Source organism: Salvelinus alpinus, chromosome 24 (genome assembly GCF_045679555.1).
Source record: "Salvelinus alpinus chromosome 24, SLU_Salpinus.1, whole genome shotgun sequence".
Taxonomy (NCBI): Eukaryota; Metazoa; Chordata; class Actinopteri; order Salmoniformes; family Salmonidae; genus Salvelinus; species Salvelinus alpinus.
Genome location: NC_092109.1, coordinates 35,652,145 through 35,671,973, shown reverse-complemented (window position 1 = coordinate 35,671,973; position 19,829 = coordinate 35,652,145). Strand labels below are relative to the sequence as shown.

Sequence of the window (19,829 nt, the reverse complement as noted above, 5' to 3'; positions counted from 1 at the left end):
TGTTGGCACCACATGCACAACAAACCACAGGAGGTTGGTGACACCTTGATTGGGGAGGACGGGCTCATGGTAATGGTTGGAGTGGAATAAGTCGAACGGTATCAAATACATCAAACGCATGGTTTCCATGGTTTCCAGGGGTTTGATTCCTTTACCTCCGTTCCGGCCCTTATTATGAGCCTCCCCTCACCAGCCTCCTGTGCAACAAAGCAATACGGTAAGCAATTTCTTAGGTCTAAAGTGGAATGGATTAATAAAGGAAGAGCTTTCTTGTCAATAACACATAAACTTGTGACCCAGCAAGTGTTGAATCCTAATTTAACTGTCCCCTCTCTCCGTACAGCCCACCTGTCCTTCGGGACGCTGTGTCACTTGGGAGGAATCTAGCTCAGGAAGACATGCGTCACTCATGTGCGGCATGGTGACATTCGTACGGTTACCTCTGGCCTCTGTAACTAATCCATACATCTGTGGCTGCGCGCCCCAGCACAGTGAGAATTCCTCTAGTCTCACACGACACCCACGCAGGTCTGGAATCAGTTTATACATTGTCATATCGTATGACCCCCGACATAATGGGAAATGTGTGGAAGTGGAAGTAGTCGGAACACATTGTGATGTCACTGTTGGTCTTTATGAGATGAGTTCAGGGATGGGACGAGGTGATGATAAAGGTGACCAGTAAATGGTCAGGGTTGACTCTAATATGCTCCAGAGGCCATTGATGAGCCACAGAAAAAAATTATACTTTTTTTTCAGTTGGCTAGTTTCTGACATTTACTGTTTCCTTTATTTCCAACACTTTGTCCCTCATGAAAAAAAGCTCTGCAGTGATGTTCTTACTATCTGGCCAGCTCGCTAGCAGTACTGTCTGTCAGTCGGGCCACCCGAGCCTACTTGTCTGTACAGCCCATAGATATGGAACCCTAGATAGGCTGATGTCTTATAGTCCCTATGCATCAGAATGACACAGTTTGTCAGACATTTTAGCTGATTGGTATGTCAAATACCAGATTAAGGTCCTACTGATTAAATCTATGGTCCAGCCCCTGATCCACTGATCCAGGACAAGCAGAGATACCAGGAGCCATTAAACACACTGACGCTATGATGAGGAACACAGCTTTAGACCACACTGCAACTAGCAGGGGATGAGTATCATGTAAACGTATTAAATACGCAGTCCGGGATCTTAAGTACAACAAATTCATAACATATTATAGAAATGTATATCTTATAACATAACATAAGATATACAAACATTTGCAGAATGTAAAATATCATACAAAATGGATAACATAGTAGACAATTTGATGACGTAGTACACAAAAAATTGAGACCCGTTCTGGCTCGTGAGCACCATTTTCAAAACTACTGGCGTAAACTATACAAACGTTCTGGAGCATCACTTTAAAACACAGTAAGAACTTTGAGATAAGAGCTTTAACAGGAATCAAACTAGCAAAAGGAGTCTGTCATGCTAAAGGTTGGTCACATACTTTACTGAGGACATACTTTACAGGTCACATACTTTACGATTTTCACTTTCAATCTAACTCTTACATATGCAACCCCCTTTGTCGCTCTGACTTCTAACCTCTTACAAAACGGTCTGACCTCGAGGCTGGCTCGTCAGTATGTCCTCAGTCTGGAGAGAAGCCAGATCCCCCAGGGGTCAGCCCCTACTGGGGTAGGAGAGGAGGAGGAGGAGGCGGGGGTGGTGACAGATATGGTGCTGATGGAGAGGAATGGCCTGCTGTCCCAAGCTGAGCAGACAGATGCCCAACAGGTCACACATACTCCCCCACAGTCCCCCATACGCACTCACACAGATTGTAGAGTAGATCCATACACAGACTGACAGACACACTGAAAAACCTGCCTGGTCTCATAGACTAGATGTAACTTAGTAAATGTAAATCCGGGATACTCAAATTAGTATGATATGTTACATTTGGTGTGGTTACATGAGACATATGGTTTTTTAAGGCAAAAATGTGAATGTCTAGCAACCCAAAAGTTGTGAGTTCGAATCTCATCATGGACAACTTTAATATTTTCGCTAATTAGCAAATTTTCAACTACTTACTACTTTTTAGCTACTTTTAAACTACTTAGCATGTAAGCTAAACCTTCCACTAACCATTTTAGTTAATCCTTCTCCTATCCCTAACTCTAACCTTTTAATCTAACTCCTAAACTTAACCCTAACCTTAATCCTAACCCCTAGCCTAACTAATGTTAGCCAGCTAGCTAACGTTAGCCACCAAGATAGAATTCGTAACATATCATAAGTTTTGCCAATTCATAACATATAGACATTTAGAAAATTCATAACATATTGCACGTTTAGCAAATTCGCAACATATAATACAAATTGTAATTTGTAAGATATCATATGGAATGGATTATGGACATCCACAAATTAATACATACCATACCGAGCGTAACATATCATACTAAATAGAGTGTCTCGGATCTACGTACAAAATACGAAATGCTGTGAGACCAGGTTGGAAAAACACACATCACCCGGTATGTAGCATAAACACATCTAAGCTATCAGAATCCAAATCCCTACAACTCCACTGTGGTGATAAAACAACCATTCCCTAAATCCCAGTAGTTTGTTCAACTATTTCCAGGAAAAACATGAATCAGTCAGGTCATAAATTCTATGTAATTGGCCAAAAGCCATTGTGGGACGAGGTTGACTTGTTTACTAAACCTGACCTGCCAATGACCCTTCATGGTGTTCCTCCAAACTGAGAGGGAGGGGACTGGTCAGTTGACTTAACCATTTGATCTTGCGGGTCTGGTTAGACCATAGAGATATATAGAGGACTCTAGACATTGGACATTGCCTTTGAGGGCTTCCACCTTTAAAGTAGTTAACTGTGTGGGGATTCCTATGGGTTGGCAGCAATCAGCCAATAATCAGAGCATTGTCTTCTTCTTCAAATTGGGATGCCTACAGATGTAGGCTTTTAAAAGGACCCAGTTTGCTTCAGCAGGAAAATAATCCTGCAGCAACAGGACATGTCAATTATTTAATTGGTAATAATTAATGGACAATTTTTGTTTGGTAAATGTCTGAATTTTAAAGTGGAAATTACAAACTTTAGAATGCTTTTCAAACTCAAATACACTACACGTTTGCATTTCCTTTCTGAAAATTCTCAGCAACAAAAGAGCAATCAAATTACAATCCTACATCTGTAAGGTTTGTAATGGCTTTAAGCTATATCACCTCCATCTAATGGCCACAACGAATGAATGACACACAATATTGGTCGCACTGCCGGTGGTAAATCAACAAAGTAAGTACATTTTTTAAAATGTAAATAGCATGCAACTTACTTTGAAATGGAGACGTCACAGATGCCATGACCGCAGATACAAAGATGAGAACTCTATCTATCTCTATGGGTTTGACATATCACTATAAAGGAGGCTGTCCAGTCAGTGTGATTTTCCTAATCCATTGTTATCGATCTCTCTCTAAAGGTGTCACAAGTATTTTCTCAGGGTACTCAAGTGATAACACAACATACTCACAGGGCTGTCTAACCTCATCAATTTGGACCCTCATAACATGTTTTTGCTCAATGGTTGTTTAACTGTGTGATGTGCTGGAAAAACAGAGCAAAACTGTCAGGGATAACACACACACTTCCTTCACACAGTTCACACACTTCACACAGTGACGTTCTGACATAGAATGACATGCTGGTTAGGGTGTTTGGATAGGGTCACAACTAACACCCTGGGGTTGCCTATACGTCCCTGTCAGGCCACGGGCCCTGCCATGTCAATATTGTGATTGTCTGAGTCACCAGTACTACAGAAACCTACAAACCACAAGTAGAATGACCATTCATGTAGATACTAGACACAGTATTTGGTAATACGTTGGTTGTTGATGGTAATGCAAAGTCGGACTAAGTGCTTCGAAATGTCACACCTTTCTTTCACACCTGAGCAATTTTTTTTCCCCAGAGTCAAGAATATGATCAAATTGCACCACCATTTCACATTTGGCTCAGGTCCCAGTTGGTATGAGTTTTGCATATCTGCAATGTGATCGTAATGTAATACAATCTGTGATAAAAACTCAAATTCACCCACAACATTGCCCCATGAGATTTCACATAAAAGGGCTTTACCGTGACACTTTCTGTCACGTTCGCTGGAATAATTATCGGACCAAACCAAAATGGTTTCTACATAATATTTATTTGAAAACGCACAAAACAACAAAGAAAGAACAAAACAAACAACGAACTGTGACTACAGAGGTGCTACATGCACTAACTCAAAACAATATCCCATCAAACACAGGTGGGAAAAATGCTACTTAAATATGATCCCCAATTAGAGACAACGATAGCCAGCTGCCTCTAATTGGGAATCATACCAAAACACCAACATAGAAAAACTAAACTAGAACCCCACATAGAAAAGAATAACTAGAAAACCCCCCAGTCACGCCCTGACCTACTATACCATAGAAAAACAAAGGCTCTCTATGGTCAGGGCGTGACACTTCCTTGAACTAGCAAGTGGGAGTGGGAGGGAAAGTACTTTGAACATCTAAGAAATGGCAAACAGACACATTTATTTTCACTCAACCAAAAACCATGATGTTATTAATCTCGATGTGACAACAGAGTTTGTACACACTCTATCAGGTGTCAGTATCCCCGACAAGGCTAAACTAACCCGATTCTGTCAGCACTTCATTATGCGATCGGACATCAAACCATGTGTTTTTCTCTGGGGAGGGTGGTACAAATAAACAGCAGTGAAAACATCCTAGTGAAGCGCTCAGTGTCAACAATGTCTGAAGTGCCTCTTCAATGGAGATATGAGAGTGGGAAGGGGATTAGTCCAACTATCTCCCCAACCAATCACAGACCTCCACTGCGTACACGTTATTAGGAGATTGTCATCAGAAAACAACCTCAGCACGCAAACTATCCAAAATAGTCCCCAGCAACAGTCAGGCTTATTTATAAAGACTTTGCCAGTTTCGGCAACAAACAAAAAAATACAGTGCATTCGGAAGGTACTCAGACCCCTTGACTTTTTCCATTTTTTGTTACGTTACAGCCTTATTCTAAAATGTATCAAATCGTTTTTTTCCTCATCAATCTACACACAATACCACATAAGGACAAAGCAAAAACAGGTATTTAGAATTGTTTGTAAATGTATTAAAAATTTAAAACAGAAATATCACATTAACATAAGTATTCAGACCCTTTACTCAGTACTTTGTTGACGCACCTTTGGCAACAATTAAAGCCTTGAGTCTTCTTGGGTATGATACTACAAGCTTGGCACACCTGTATTTGGGGAGTTTCTCCCATTCTTCTCTGCATATCCTCTCAAGCTGTCAGGTTGGATGGGGAGCATCGCAGCATAGCTATTTTCAGGTCTCTCCAGAGATGTTCGATCGGGTTCAAGTCCGGGATCTGGCTGGGTCACTCAAGGATATTCAGTGACTTGTCCCGAAGCCACTCCTGCGTTGTCTTGGCTGTGTGCTTAGGGTCATTGTCCTTTTGGAAGTTGAAGGTCCTGAGCGCTCTGGAGCAGGTTTTCATCAAGGATCTCTCTGTACTTTGCTCCATTCATCTTGCCTTTGATCCTAACTAGTCTCCCAGTCCCTGCTGCTGAAAAACATCCCCACAGCATGATGCTGCCATCACCGTCCTTCACCATAGGGATGGCATTGGCCAGGTTATGAGCGGTACCTGGTTTCCTCCAGACGTGACACTTGGAATTCAGGCCAAAGAGTTAAATCTTGGTTTCATCAGACCAGAGAATCTTGTTTCTCATGGTCTAACAGTCGTTTCGGTGGCTTTTGGAAAACTCCAAGTGGGCTGTCATGTGCCTTTTACTGAGGAGTGGCTTCCGTCTGGCCATTCTACCATAAAGGCCTGATTGGTGAAGTGCTGCAGAGATGGTTGTTCTTCTGGAAGGTTCTCCCATCTCCACAGAGGAACTCTGGAGCTCTGTGAGAGTGACCATTGGGTTCTTGGTCACCTCCCTGACCAAGGCCCTTCTCCCCCGGCCAGCTCTAGGAAGAGTCTTGGTGGTTCCAAACTTCTTCCATTCAAGTCCTTCAATGCTGCATACATTTTTTGGTACCCTTCCCCAGATCTGTGCCTCGACACAATCCTGTCTTGGAGCTCTATGGAAAATTCCTTCGACCTCATGGCTTGGTTTTTGCTCTGACATGCATTGTCAAGTGTGGGATCTTATATCGTCAGGTGTGTGCCTTTCCAAATCATGTCCAATCAATTGAATTTACCACAGGTCAAGTTGTAGAAACATCTCAAGGATGATCAATGGAAACAGGATACACCTGAGCTCAGCAAACAGTCTGAATACCATTGTAAATAAGGTATTTCTTTTTTCGCTTTGTCATTATGGGGTATTGTGTGTAGATTGATGAGGGAAAAAATATTTAATCCATTTTAGAATAAGGATGTAACGTAACAAAATGTGGAAAAAGTGAAGGGGTCTGAATACTTTCCGAATGTACTGTACATCCACTATCAGGAGCCATTATTCTGCACAAAGACTTCCATTGGCAGGTATTGTAGATCACAGCATTGCCTCACAAACATAGGACTGACTGATAATAATGATCTGGAACAATTTGCTAGTTATAATATAGTAAAATAAATGCCCAATGCCCATCTAAAGGATACTTGTCATGCAAAAGAGAATTTAGATATTTTTTTATTAAATCCAAATACGGTTGCTATGGTTACTGTACAGTGTCATGCGAAAGTATTCACCCCCTTGGCATTTTTACTATTTTGTTGCCTTACAACCTGGAATTAAAATAGATTTTTGGGGTGTTCGTATCATTAGATTTACACAACGTGCCTACCACTTTGAAGATGCAAAATATGTTTTATTGTGAAACAAACAAGAAAGACAAAAAAAATGAAAACTTGAGCGTGCATAACTATTCACCCCCCCAAAGTCAATACTTTGTAGAGCCACCTTTTGCAGCAATTACAGCTGCAAGTCTCTTGGGGTATGTCTCTATAAGCTTGGCACATCTAGCCACTGGGATTTTTGCCCATTCTTCAAGGCAAAACTGCTCCAGCTCCTTCAAGTTGGAAGGGTTCCGCTGATGTACAGCAATCTTTAAGTCATACCATAGATTCTCAAATGGATTGAGGTCTAGGCTTTGACTAGGCCATTCCAAGACAATTAAATGGTTCCCCTTAAACCCCTAGAGTGTTGCTTTAGCAGTATGCTTACGGTCACTGTCCTGCTAGAAGGTGAACCTCCGTCCCAGTCTCAAATCTCTGGAAGACTGAATCAAGTTTCCCTCAAGAATTTCCCTGTATTTAGCGCCATCCATCATTCCTTCAATTCTAACCAGTTTCCCAGTCCCTGCCAATGAAAAACATCCCCACAGCATGATGCTGCCACCACCATGCTTCACTGTGGGGATGGTATTCTCAGGGTGATGAGAGGTGTTGGGTTTGCGCCAGACAGCATTTTCCTTGATGGCCAAAAAGCAAAATTTTAGACTCATCTGACCAGAGTACCTTCTTCCATATGTTTGGGGAGTCTCCCACATGCCTTTAAACGAACACCAAACATGTGTGCTTATTTTTCTGGTCCCTCTTCCGTAAAGCCCAGCTCTGTGGAGTGTACGGCTTAAAGTGGTCCTATGGACAGATACTCCAATCTCCGCTGTGGAGCTTTGCAGCTCCTTCAGGGTTATCTTTGGTCTCTTTGTTGCCTCTCTGATTAATGCCCTTCTTACCTGGTCCATGAGTTTTGGTGGGCGGCCCTCTCTTGTCAGGTTTGTTGTGGTGCCATATTCTTTCCATTTTTTAATAATGGATTTAATGGTGCTCCGTGGGATGTTTAAAGTTTCTGATATTCTTTATAACCCAACACTGATCTGTACTTCTCCACAACTTTGTCCCTGACCTGTTTGGAGAGCTCCTTGGTCTTCATAGTGCTGCTTGCTTGGTGGTGCCCCTTGCTTAGTGGTGTTGCAGACTCTGGGGCCTTTCAGAACAGGTGTATATATACTGAGATCATGTGACAGATCATGTGACACTTAGATTGCACACAGGTGGACTTTATTTAACTAACGATGTGACTTCTGAAGCTAATTGGATTCACCAGATCGTATTTAGAGGCTTCATAGCAAAGGGGGTGAATACATATGCACGCAACACTTTTCCGTTTTAAATTTTTTATAATTTTTTGTGTATGTCCATTACATGAAATCCAAATAAAAATCCATTTAAATTACAGGTTGTAATGCAACAAAATAGGAAAAACGCCAAGGGGCATGAATAATTTTGCAAGGCACTGTACACACTCTGAATAACCTTAACCTTTTAAATTGTGTTTAATTTTGCGATAAACTAAATGATATCAACATGGTGAGATTTGGCAATGGAACACTATGAAACAGGTGAAAAACGTAAACAGAGAGAGGAGCTAAATAAACTGTCTGTGTGCGTACGAATAGTTCAGGCTAAGAGACAGGGCTCTGGGCAGCCAAACACAAACCTTTATACTTCCACTTTATACAACAACAACAACAACAACACAATAATAAAGGCAGTCAAGTCCCCAGGCAGGAAACAGCAGTCCACAGTCTACAGGTCTCCAGCCCGGCTACAGAAACATGTCAGTGGTAACATCAGGGGTCACGCAGAGCTTGATGTTAAACTGTGAAGAAACATGGCATGCTGCCACACAGATGGAGGAAAACTAAAAAATCTGAATTCTCTGGCTGACTGGAGGTATTTGAGAGATTTGCATTTAAGATTAAAGCTGGCGGCGCTGAAACCGATCAGGCTCTTACACACAGCAGCAGGCTCACACAAGCTGACAGCATGCCGGGTGACATCTGCAATCACACCCTCTTTCAGATTTCTTCTGGGGGAGCCACTTGGAGATCCAGGGATCCTTCTTTGAAACTTAGACTCCCTGGCCAAGGAGGAGGGTGTGGGAATACCTGAGACCGTGCCAGGGGTAAATACAGTATCTTAAGAGTGGTAGGTGATGCAACACAACGGAAAAGGAGAGCTCTGATAGTGAACTGTTTCTTTTGGACACTGTTGAGTGACATCCCCACTCATTTAAAGCCACGCATCAGAGAGTAGAGGGCTGTCACCCTAAATTACTTTTCAAATCTGTTTGAACAACTTGTTGCTGGGAGGGAGGTCTACAGTACCTGTGTTGATGGATGAGAACAAGTCAAGATGATTTTTAAAAGGGAAAAGACTTAAAGATATCAATCTGGCCTGCATAGGCAGGGACAAACAAATATAGACAGGGACAAACAGATAGACAGGGACAAACCGATATAGACAGGGACAAACCGATATAGACAGGGACAAACCGATATAGACAGGGACAAACAGATATAGACAGGGACAAACCGATATAGACAGGGACAAACAGATATAGACAGGGACAAACCGATATAGACAGGAACAAACCGATATTGACAGGTGTAACAGTATAACTTTACGTCGTCCCCTCGCCCCGACACGGGCGCGAACCAGGGACCCTCTGCACACATCAACAACGGTTGCCCACGAAGCACGGTCGTTACCCATCGCTCCACAAAAGCCGCGGCCCTTGCAGAGCAAGGGGAAACCCTACTTAAGTCTCAGAGCAAGTGACGTAACTGATTGAAACGCTACTAGCGCGTACCCGCTAACTAGCTAGCCATTTCACATCCGTTACACTCACCCCCCTTTCAACCTCCTCCTTTTCCGCAGCAACCAGTGATCCGGGTCAACAGCATCAATGTAACAGTATAACTTTAAACCGTCCCCTCGCCCCGACCTCGGGCGCGAACCAGGGACCCTCTGCACACATCAACAACAGTCGCCCACGAAGCGTCGTTATCCATCGCTCCACAAAGGCCACGGCCCTTGCAGAGCAAGGGGAAACCCTACTTAAGTCTCAGAGCAAGTGACGTAACTGATTGAAACGCTACTAGCGCGTACCCGCTAACTAGCTAGCCATTTCACATCCGTTACACAGGGACAAACAGATATTGACAGGGACAAACAGATATTGACAGGGACAAACAGATATAGACAGGGACAAACCGATATAGACAGGGACAAACAGATATAGACAGGAACAAACCGATATTGACAGGGACAAACAGATATAGACAGGGACAAACCGATATAGACAGGGACAAACCGATATAGACAGGGACAAACAGATATAGACAGGAACAAACCGATATTGACAGGGACAAACAGATATAGACAGGAACAAACAAACCGATATTGACAGGGGCAAACAGATATAGACAGGGACAAACAGATATAGACAGGGACAAACAGATATAGACAGGGACAAACAGATATAGACAGGGACAAACCGATATAGACAGGGACAAACAGATATAGACAGGGACAAACAGATATAGACAGGGACAAACAGATATAGACAGGGACAAACAGATATAGACAGGGACAAACAGATATAGACAGGGACAAAGAGACTCAGTTGCACGCATGAACACACACACACTTCCATACATACACACACACACACACTTCCATACATACACACACACACACACAATCTCTCTCGCTCTCTCTGACACACACACACACACTCTCTCTCTGAAAAACACATACAAACACACACAAACCACAAACATAAAATGACACATCTAACTTTATCAGACTACAAAGCAGTCAATGTCGTGTAAACAACTTTGCTGATGATGACTGGTGTGTAGAACTGATGTGTATGGCAGGAATACCTGTAGTGTAGGACCAGCCTGTGAACCGTGAAGACATGTTTCTCCAGACCTTTCTGAGGCCACAGGACACGTTTCCCCCAGACCTTTGTGAGGCCACAGCACGTTTCCCCCAGACCTTTGTGAGGCCACAGCACATGCTTAACAAGCACTTTAACGGTTGTTTAACAAATTATGATAGCAACAGTCCTGCCAAATCCAATCCGAAGCCAATATTTTTGGGAGACAAAATATATGTAGGACAGAATGAAATGTTTAGAAAGCAAAGAGCAATGAAAGCTATGCAAAGCGTGTACCACACATAAAAATAAAACATGGATTTAAGTGACAAGGACTGTGTCTATTTCAGTACCACCATAAAAGCTATGTTGTAGTGAATGATAATGCTTCCCTTGCAAAACTCTGAAGGGACAGAGCAGCTTAGTGGAGGGGTAAAAAACATCCACATAAAACGAATGAGCGGGCATATCCTGATTTGAGGATTTATCACCCCTAGAGACACCCAGTGAGAGGGGGGTATTTCTCTCAATCTGCCACACGATTAACAATTCAAACAATCACCTAGGATTCTGGATAATTAAACTTACCATGCCATAATTGTTCCCATACCCCTTCCATCTCAGAGAATAAAAGCCCCCACATTTTATTCAATGAAATTGTGAAATGTTGAGGAGAAAAGAGGGATAGATTTTACTGCGGGGCTGGAAGCCAAAATGCCGTAACAGCCCATTGGACAGATGCTTTCAATAAGGGACGTTACAGGACCATGCTTTTATTGCTTCTTTTACCCATATTTTGAGACAAATATGTACAGACTGGTTATTTCAATAAACCCCCTGACTCAAGCCTCCATTTCCTTTTTAAAACATGGACGTTTGTAGGCACGCAGGCATATTTGTCCACACTGATAGCCAACATGTAGATTGCATTTTTGAGCCCCCTAAGAAATCATGTGGCCCATTATCTTTTTTTGTAAGGATTACCTTGTCAAGTAACTAAGCTGTTTAAAAAAAAAAAAATCGCTCCCCTCTCTAGTTATCTATGTTTTCATTCCAATTTAGGGAGTTTTCTTTGAGGTTGTATTTATCACGTTTTGGTTAAAAGCATGAGGGGTCGAGGAGAAGTAACAAACCCCTGTAGTGTGGAGGAGGGATACTACAACACATACAAACCGTGCATCGCACAAACATATACAAAGAGTCCGACACATATACACAGTCACAGCAGCTTCTGGAGGAAGTTTTACAGCTTACAGGCCTCTCCCAGGGAAGTCCTATAAAATGGGTATTACATTGTTAAGAGGCAAGTTATCCGGGCTGATTCGCCTGTTCTGAGCGCTGCTCTCTGACCCGCTCAGCGGACGTGTGCCGGTAACTGGTTTTACATCCCTTGAAGCCTTGATGCACAGGTCACAGAACAGTTACGCTAAACACTTCTCCCTCCTGCCATCTCTCTCTCTCGTCCCCTCTCTCAGCATCGCTCCCCTTCTCTCTTCTCCATCTTCAGAATGTAATATCAAGCTCTAGTTATGAAAAACAATAGGTTTATAAAAGATTACATGGACCTACAATATTAAAAGTTTTTTTCAGTACACACTCAAGTTCTTAATGTCTATTATGACCACAGGCTTAGCAGTGAAACAGTCCCATGCTACAGCATCAGACTTCTCTGAGTTGGCTTCCATTCTGTAAATAAAGGTTACGATAGAGTATTCTGTAAATAAAGATTATGATAGAGTATTCTGTAAATAAAGATTACGATAGAGTATTCGTAAATAAAGATTATGATAGAGTATTCTGCAAATAAAGATTATGATAGAGTATTCTGTAAATAAATATTGCGATAGAGTATTCTGTAAATAAAGATTATGATAGAGTATTCTGTAAATAAAGATTATGATAGAGTATTCTGTAAATAAAGATTATGATAGAGTATTCTGTAAATAAAGATTATGATAGAGTATTCTCTAAATAAAGATTACGATAGAGTATTCTGTAAATAAAGGTTACGTTAGAGTATTCTGTAAATAAAGGTTACGATAGAGTATTCTGTAAATAAAGATTACGATAGAGTATTCTGTAAATAAAGATTACGATAGAGTATTCTGCAAATAAAGATTACGATAGAGTATTCTGTAAATAAAGATTACGATAGAGTATTCTGTAAATAAAGATTATGATAGAGTAATAAACACATTGTATACTGTACATGTACTGCCTAGGTGATATGTGAAGCATTATATAGACAATAAACCATCCAACGAAAAAGGCTCTGTTTTTTGTTTAGTTCTAGCAGTACACAAGTGGCATTTGACATAGTGGTCTGAGGTTTGAGTACATCAAACCAAATTCCTTTAGGCACTAGCTAGATAATACACACACTTATTATGCATAAATTACATAATCTACCCAAAGGTATATCAGTAAGAGTAAGACAGTCTTGTTCCAGAGCCATTTGCCTGTTTACTCCGTCACAAACCAGCACCAAAGAAAACAGCATTCAATGTGAGGCCTCCACTTCAAGCCCCTCAAAAAGTTGTCTATTGAAGTATTCCAATGTCTCTTTGAGAGATGCACAATGTCAACATTTGTACAGAGACTAGCTTTTCCCACAGTTCCATAGGTGAACAAATGCAGTGATGAAGAGTAAAGGACCACCTGCATGGTGGACCGGAGTTAAATATGCTCTGTGGTACTGAAAGAAAGGAGAAGGTTCAGCTGATAGATGAAAAAGGCTTCAGCAAAGGACCCACACAAGGGCTTGTCCCATAGTGAGATGTCTCCCTCATCTCCTTCAGAGAACCGGGTTTACATACTGTAAAGCATGAAACACAGCGAGAATCTCACTGCCAATAGACTGCCTGTAGGTACTTACCACAGTGGGAGGCCGTTCCTTTTCTTGCTAGAATAAAAGCGGTACCTGCTGTGTGTCGACCGGGTAGTAACGAACATACCAATTCTACTTGTAGAATTGCAATGTTCGTCAGTGGCCAACAACTTAACTTTGAGCCCGAACCCCCACGTGGGGGAGCTAGCATTGACATTATAATTAAATCACAATGGATTAGCTAGTTTCCATGAAACAGCTGCCTGTGTTAGCTGCCGAGTGCAGTGTCCTTAGCTAGCTAGCTATGTTGTGCTAGCTAGTAAATATGCTAGCGTTAGCTAGCTAGCTAAATATTTGGCTATGGGCTGGCACTGGCAGTATGGGATTATAGAGAGGGAATTAAATAGTTTCTTCGTCATCTTGCTAGGTAATTATCTAGCTGTGGCCACCTGGATAGTATCAACAAGGGCTTTCTACAAAATAGAAACATTAGCACAGATAGTGTAGGATCTAGACCATAAGCAATATGCACGGCTATGCATTGCTAAATAAAGCTACTGCCACCTTCTGGTTTGGAGTGTTTTAACAAGGCTGAGTGGCTGATGACTTCCAAGGTCTTTGCTGTGTGAACACAAAAGAGATTGACTGCCGACACTCTGTTCAGAGGTGCTAAGTACTGTCGGCAGGCAAGCGTTTGACAATCCCACCGGTGTGTTGAGCTTTAACCAAAGGTTATCATAAACCAGAACAAACTTTAATCTGAACGGACGCAAGGTAACCAGTGTCCCTCTCTCAGGATGGAGGGTTACAAAGCCTGTCTGTTATACCAACAATGGAGCCTTCCTTCCTTCACAACAAAGTGCTAATTCCTTGAGATGCAAAGAACCAACGCACAAGCACCGCCTGTCAATGAAAATCGAACCAATTGACATTTGAGTGTGCAGCTAGCATAGACAGGAGGCCATTAACATGCTTTATTAGCGTCATTAGTTCATGTTCCCTCGCCATCTCCGTCCTTTGTCTACCCTTTAAAGTGTTTTCCTGAGGCCAACCTAGCTATGGCCAAATAGATCCTTTTGTGAGTCCTAAGACCTCCGGCCTCTCAGTCCAGAATTCAGTCTTCCATTTGGGTCTAACCTCTTAATTGGGAGGCCAATGCTCTTCAAACCAATGGTCATGTGGTTGCACAAGCATTATCCTTTCAGTTCCCGATGAGGGGGTTGAACTTAGGTCATCTACCTTCAGGCAGGTCCCACTGAAATGAAACCATTCCATCTCTGAATGTTGGCAATGCCAATGAACTAAACTTTCCCCATGTTGCAGTGGACAATGGAGGAATTATTATTATTTTTTTTTTTTTTACCTTTATTTAACTAGCCAAATTAGTTAGGAAAAAATACTTATTTCCAATTATGGTCTAGGAACAGTGGGTTAACTGCCTTGTTCAGGGGCAGAATGACTGATTTTTATCTTGTCAGCTCAGGGATTTGATCTAACAACCTTTTGGTTACTTGTTCAACACTCTAACCACTAGGCTACCTGCGGCCCCACAAATTAAAGGTGAGCTATGATGCTGTGAAATCACATAGAGACAGACATTATGCTTCAAAGCAATGGTGAGACACGTACTGTACTTCCAATTATTCTGTAGGATACCCGTCATTCTCGTTTCAAGCGAAACACGACATTTCGGGAAAATAAATGAAAGATGAGACAAAAGTGTGTACTTATTCATACAAGGTTAAGAATACCCTGTCTTCTCTGCTGTCATTCAACAGACGGTTATAAATCTTAATGTTCTATGGCCGAGCTTGCTCAATAAATCCAGGCTGTCAAACAGTCTCTGTGGATCTGAAAACCACATTTTCCTTTTTATAACTTCCACATGTGAGGGCTTCTTGCTGTATAAAATCTATGAAATTATTCAACTTGTGGCCTTGACCACAGTGTCAGTTGGCCTATAATGTCACTGTTCTACTATTCTCAACACATGATGAGTAGTGAGCACTGATCGCAAGACTGCACTGCTTCTCCAAATATAGGATTCACCAAATATACAGTAGGTAATGGGGCAGGACTGTTAGAGAGAATGATGGCATACAGTACGTTACCAGGGAGACCAAAACATTGAGATGAGACTGAACAAATAGGGCTGCAGCAAGAGTGCTGTAGTGAGAACCAGAGACAGACAGTTGGACCAACTTTTTGAATTTTAATTCTCGAAATTCAGTTACATAATTCTCGAAATTCAGTTACATTGCATAAACAAATAAACGTTCACACCGGCAGTACATGCAACAGCGTACACATTTGTTACTGTCTGTCTGTCCTTGAGATTTTCTATAAATCTTCTTATAGGCTGTATGTAGGCAGTTTTTTAAGAATGTCACCGTAGTGCATACGGCCCTGTACATCACTGGGGCTGAACTCCCTGCCATCCAGAACCTCTATACCAGGCGGTGTTAGAGGAAGGTTCAGTGGGTACTGAGGGAACATAAGGCTGAGGGAACATGGGACTGAGGGAACATAGGGCTGAGGGAACATGGGACTGAGGGAACATAGGGCTGAGGGAACATGGGACTGAGGGAACATAGGGCTGAGGGAACATCGGACTAAGGGAACATAGGGCTGAGGGAAAATGAAACTGAGAGAACATAGGGCTGAGGGAACATGGGACTGAGGGAACATAGGGCTGAGAGAACATGGAACTGAGGGAACATAGGGCTGAGGGAACATCGGACTAAGGGAACATAGGGCTGAGGGAACATGGAACTGAGGGAACATAGGGCTGAGGGAACATGGGACTGAGGGAACATAGGGCTGAGAGAACATAGGGCTGAGGGAACATGGGACTGAGGGAACATAGGGCTGAGAGAACATAGGGCTGAGGTACCATAGGGCTGAGGGAACATAGGACCATGGGAACATAGGGCCCTGGATATTGAATATTCTCAATTCCTTCCATAAACCTGGGCATAGAAGCCTTTCATAGGGCAGGGGACATACCTGGAGGACAGGAGCACTCTTGAATGACATCCCTGGCAGTGCGAAGTTTGGGCAGTGCTTTGGTCAGTCTCTGAAAGGGGACAACAAGAGCCACAGTGAATAATGTGAGATGTTAGATGTACAGTAGGGCCTGAAATTATTGACACCCTTGATAAAGATGAGCAAAAATGACTGTTTAAAATAAATAATTAAAATACTAAGCTATATTGTATGCAACAAAGAAAATTTAAAATATATTATTTTATACTAATAGAATTGTTCAGAGAAAGAGATTTTGTTCAACAAGTAGTATGGTTTTTTATAAATTTAAACGTAGGTGTCTAAATTATTGACACTGCTGTTTTCAATACCTTTCAACCTTGTGAGGATAAAGGCACTGAGCTTTTTCCTAAAATGTTTTATGAGTTGGAGAACCCATTGGGAGGAATCGTAGACCATTCCTCCATACAGAATCCTTCCAGATCCTTGATATCCTTCATCTGTACTTATGTTCTTCACTCTTCATTTCAAACCACAGGTTTTCAATAGGTTTCAAGTTCAGAGACTGAGATGGCCATTACAAAATGATGATTTTGTGTCCAATCAACCATTTCTTTGTAGATTTTGATGTGTGCTTGGGGTTATTGTCTTGCTGGAAGATCCACCTGCGGCCAAGTTTCAATCTCCATGCAGAGACAACCGGATTTTGGGCTAAAATGTACAGGTAATGGGTAAAGTTCATGATGCCGTTGACCTTAACAAAGGCCCCAGGACCAGTGGAAGCAAAATAGCCCCATAACATCATAGATCTACCAACATATCTTACAGTAAGTATAGGGTTCTGTTCTGCTCATGCATTCTCATTTTGACGTCAAACCCACCACTGGTGTACGTGGCCAAAGAGCTCTATTTTAATTTCATCTCAAAAAAGTAAACACCCTACGCGACTCCCAATCACAGCCAGTTGTGATACAACCTGGAATTGAACCAGGGTCTGTAGTGACACTTCTAGCACTGAGATGCAGTGCCTTAGAGTGCTTCGCCACTTGGAAGCCCCTAGAGATTAATGTAAATAACTGGAGTTTGCTAAACAGCATTAGCACTTGGATTGGAACTGGTGCTTCAGACAGATGACATGAAAATGGAGTTCTACAACAGATGAAGGGTATGAAAAGAATCTGGAGGGATTCTGTATGGAGGAATGGTCTAAGATCCCTCCCAATGTGTTCTCCAACTCATAAAACATTTTAGAAAAAGGCCCCCCACTTCAATGTTGTTTCCACTTCATTTCAACCCCCCCAAAACCAATATGATGACGTTGAATCAAAGTGGAAAACTAATTGGATTTGAAAAGTCATAAATGTAAGGACGTTTAGTATTTTTTCACACAACTGTTTACCTAAATCCAATAACATGATGAAATATTTGGTTGATTTCACGTTGAATTCACATTAGTTGAGGACTCAACCAAATGGAAATCAAAAGTACATGTTGAACTGAAGTCTGTGCCCTGTGAGTCAGTACCATTATCCTCCTAAGGTGAGGTATTGAAAGGTATTGAAAACAGGGGTGTCAATCATTTTGACCCCTACCTTTCTGAGAAAAATATATATTACTTGTTAAACAAAATCTATTTCACTGAGCAATTGTATTAGTAGAAATATTATATGAAAAACAGAAAGGAAAACGCAGCACATTGCTGCTCATGCTCCCAGGTGATTTTATTTGTAACAACCTTTCCACCCCTAGGTGTTAGTTCATCAGGCATCCATGACCTAAGGGTCAAAACGTTGTTATTAATAACGTTGACACCTGGGAGCATGCGCAGCAGTGTGCGGTTTTCTATGCGTTTGCCTACAACTCCCGCACCTGCGGAAAGTACCTGGATGTGCCGATGTTCTGCAGCTTTTGTAAAAAATATAATTTACAATTTTTTTGGAGCATACAATACAGCTCAGGATATTTGTATAATTTTTTTTATACAATCTGTTTTGCTCATCTTTATCAAGGGTGTCAATCCCACTGTAAGTGTAACCACCCATCGTGCATGCTAATTGTTCTTTAGTGGTAGTACACGACAATCGTTTTTTTAACGGATGTCAAATTGGACTCCAATTTACCGAATCAGTCTGAATTGAGGTGTCAAATGAGTAGTTAAACTAGATTAATTAGGCCATGTTCCTACATGATTATGGTGATTGGCTACAATGTTGTGATGAAATAGGCAACCTTAACGTAGGGTCATTCTAACGTGAGAGATAATCCTTTCAAAAATATTGCATCTGATCTTGCATCACTGTCTGAAAGAGGTTCATTAAATCCTATTACACTTTAACGTCAACCTCACCTCGTGCACTAGTTTTTCAATGATATCCTGAAGACCAGGTACTGTTCCATTCTCATCGGAAGGGATCAGGGACATTCTCTCCATCTCCAAAGTCTGCACTCTGTACTCCAGGTGAGATGTCCTGAAGTTTACCAAAAAACAAAACGCCATAGAACACACCGACAACATGACGCAAAATACGGTTGGCAGCCCGCCTAAACAATGTGAAAAATTGGATTTGTGGCTGTTGTTGTTGATTGATTCCATGGTCTTTTCGTCAGATTTTGCGGGGGATCCCATCCTGGAATCTGCAGTAAAATTATTTGTGCAAACTGCAAAAAAATCCGTTAATGAATTATAGGCTATTTTCCTCTATGTCAAATTTCCTATTAGAAATATTTCGATTGTTGTAATCCCAGTTTGTTACTGTAGCGGAGCCATCACAAGAACTAATGTTTAATCTCTGCGCAACTGTGGATACATGAAGGGACGCAACAGCGTGCAACAACAGCTGCAGGAGGACTTGTGTAGACTACCGTTGCGCTCACGCGATTTGGACCAGTCACAGACATGATGCCAAATACCCTTTAAATCGTTCTTTATCACTTCCTGAAGTCCACTCAATAAAAGGAGTCTGCCTAAGAATACATCTCTCTGGTGAATACATGGATTGAAAACCAGAGTAATTAAACTCTTATTCTTACCCAATGAATGTGCCATAAAGAAAAAACAATAGTCTAGTGAAAACATGAATTGATTTTAGACATAAACATTTGACATAATACACAATACATTTCAGTATTGTGTACTTTGAGAAAATAATTGAAATATGAAATTCGTATCACTTCATAACCTTGAAAGGGGACGTAGCACTCAATGTTATTTATTCAAAGGTTGTTA

The 19,829-nt window shown here is 41.6% G+C and overlaps 1 long non-coding RNA gene across 1 annotated transcript in view; it reads right to left on the bottom strand.

Moving 5' to 3' along the window:
* The window catches only part of LOC139552745 (uncharacterized), a 75,239-nt gene extending 55,773 nt beyond the window's left edge, over positions 1-19,466 (bottom strand). The window contains exons 1-2 of the long non-coding RNA XR_011670467.1: positions 18,951-19,466; positions 16,625-16,694 (exon numbers count right to left, since the gene is read on the bottom strand). This is a non-coding gene — a long non-coding RNA (uncharacterized lncRNA). The remainder of the gene's footprint in view (positions 1-16,624; positions 16,695-18,950) is intronic.
* Between the last annotated feature and the right edge of the window lie 363 nt (positions 19,467-19,829).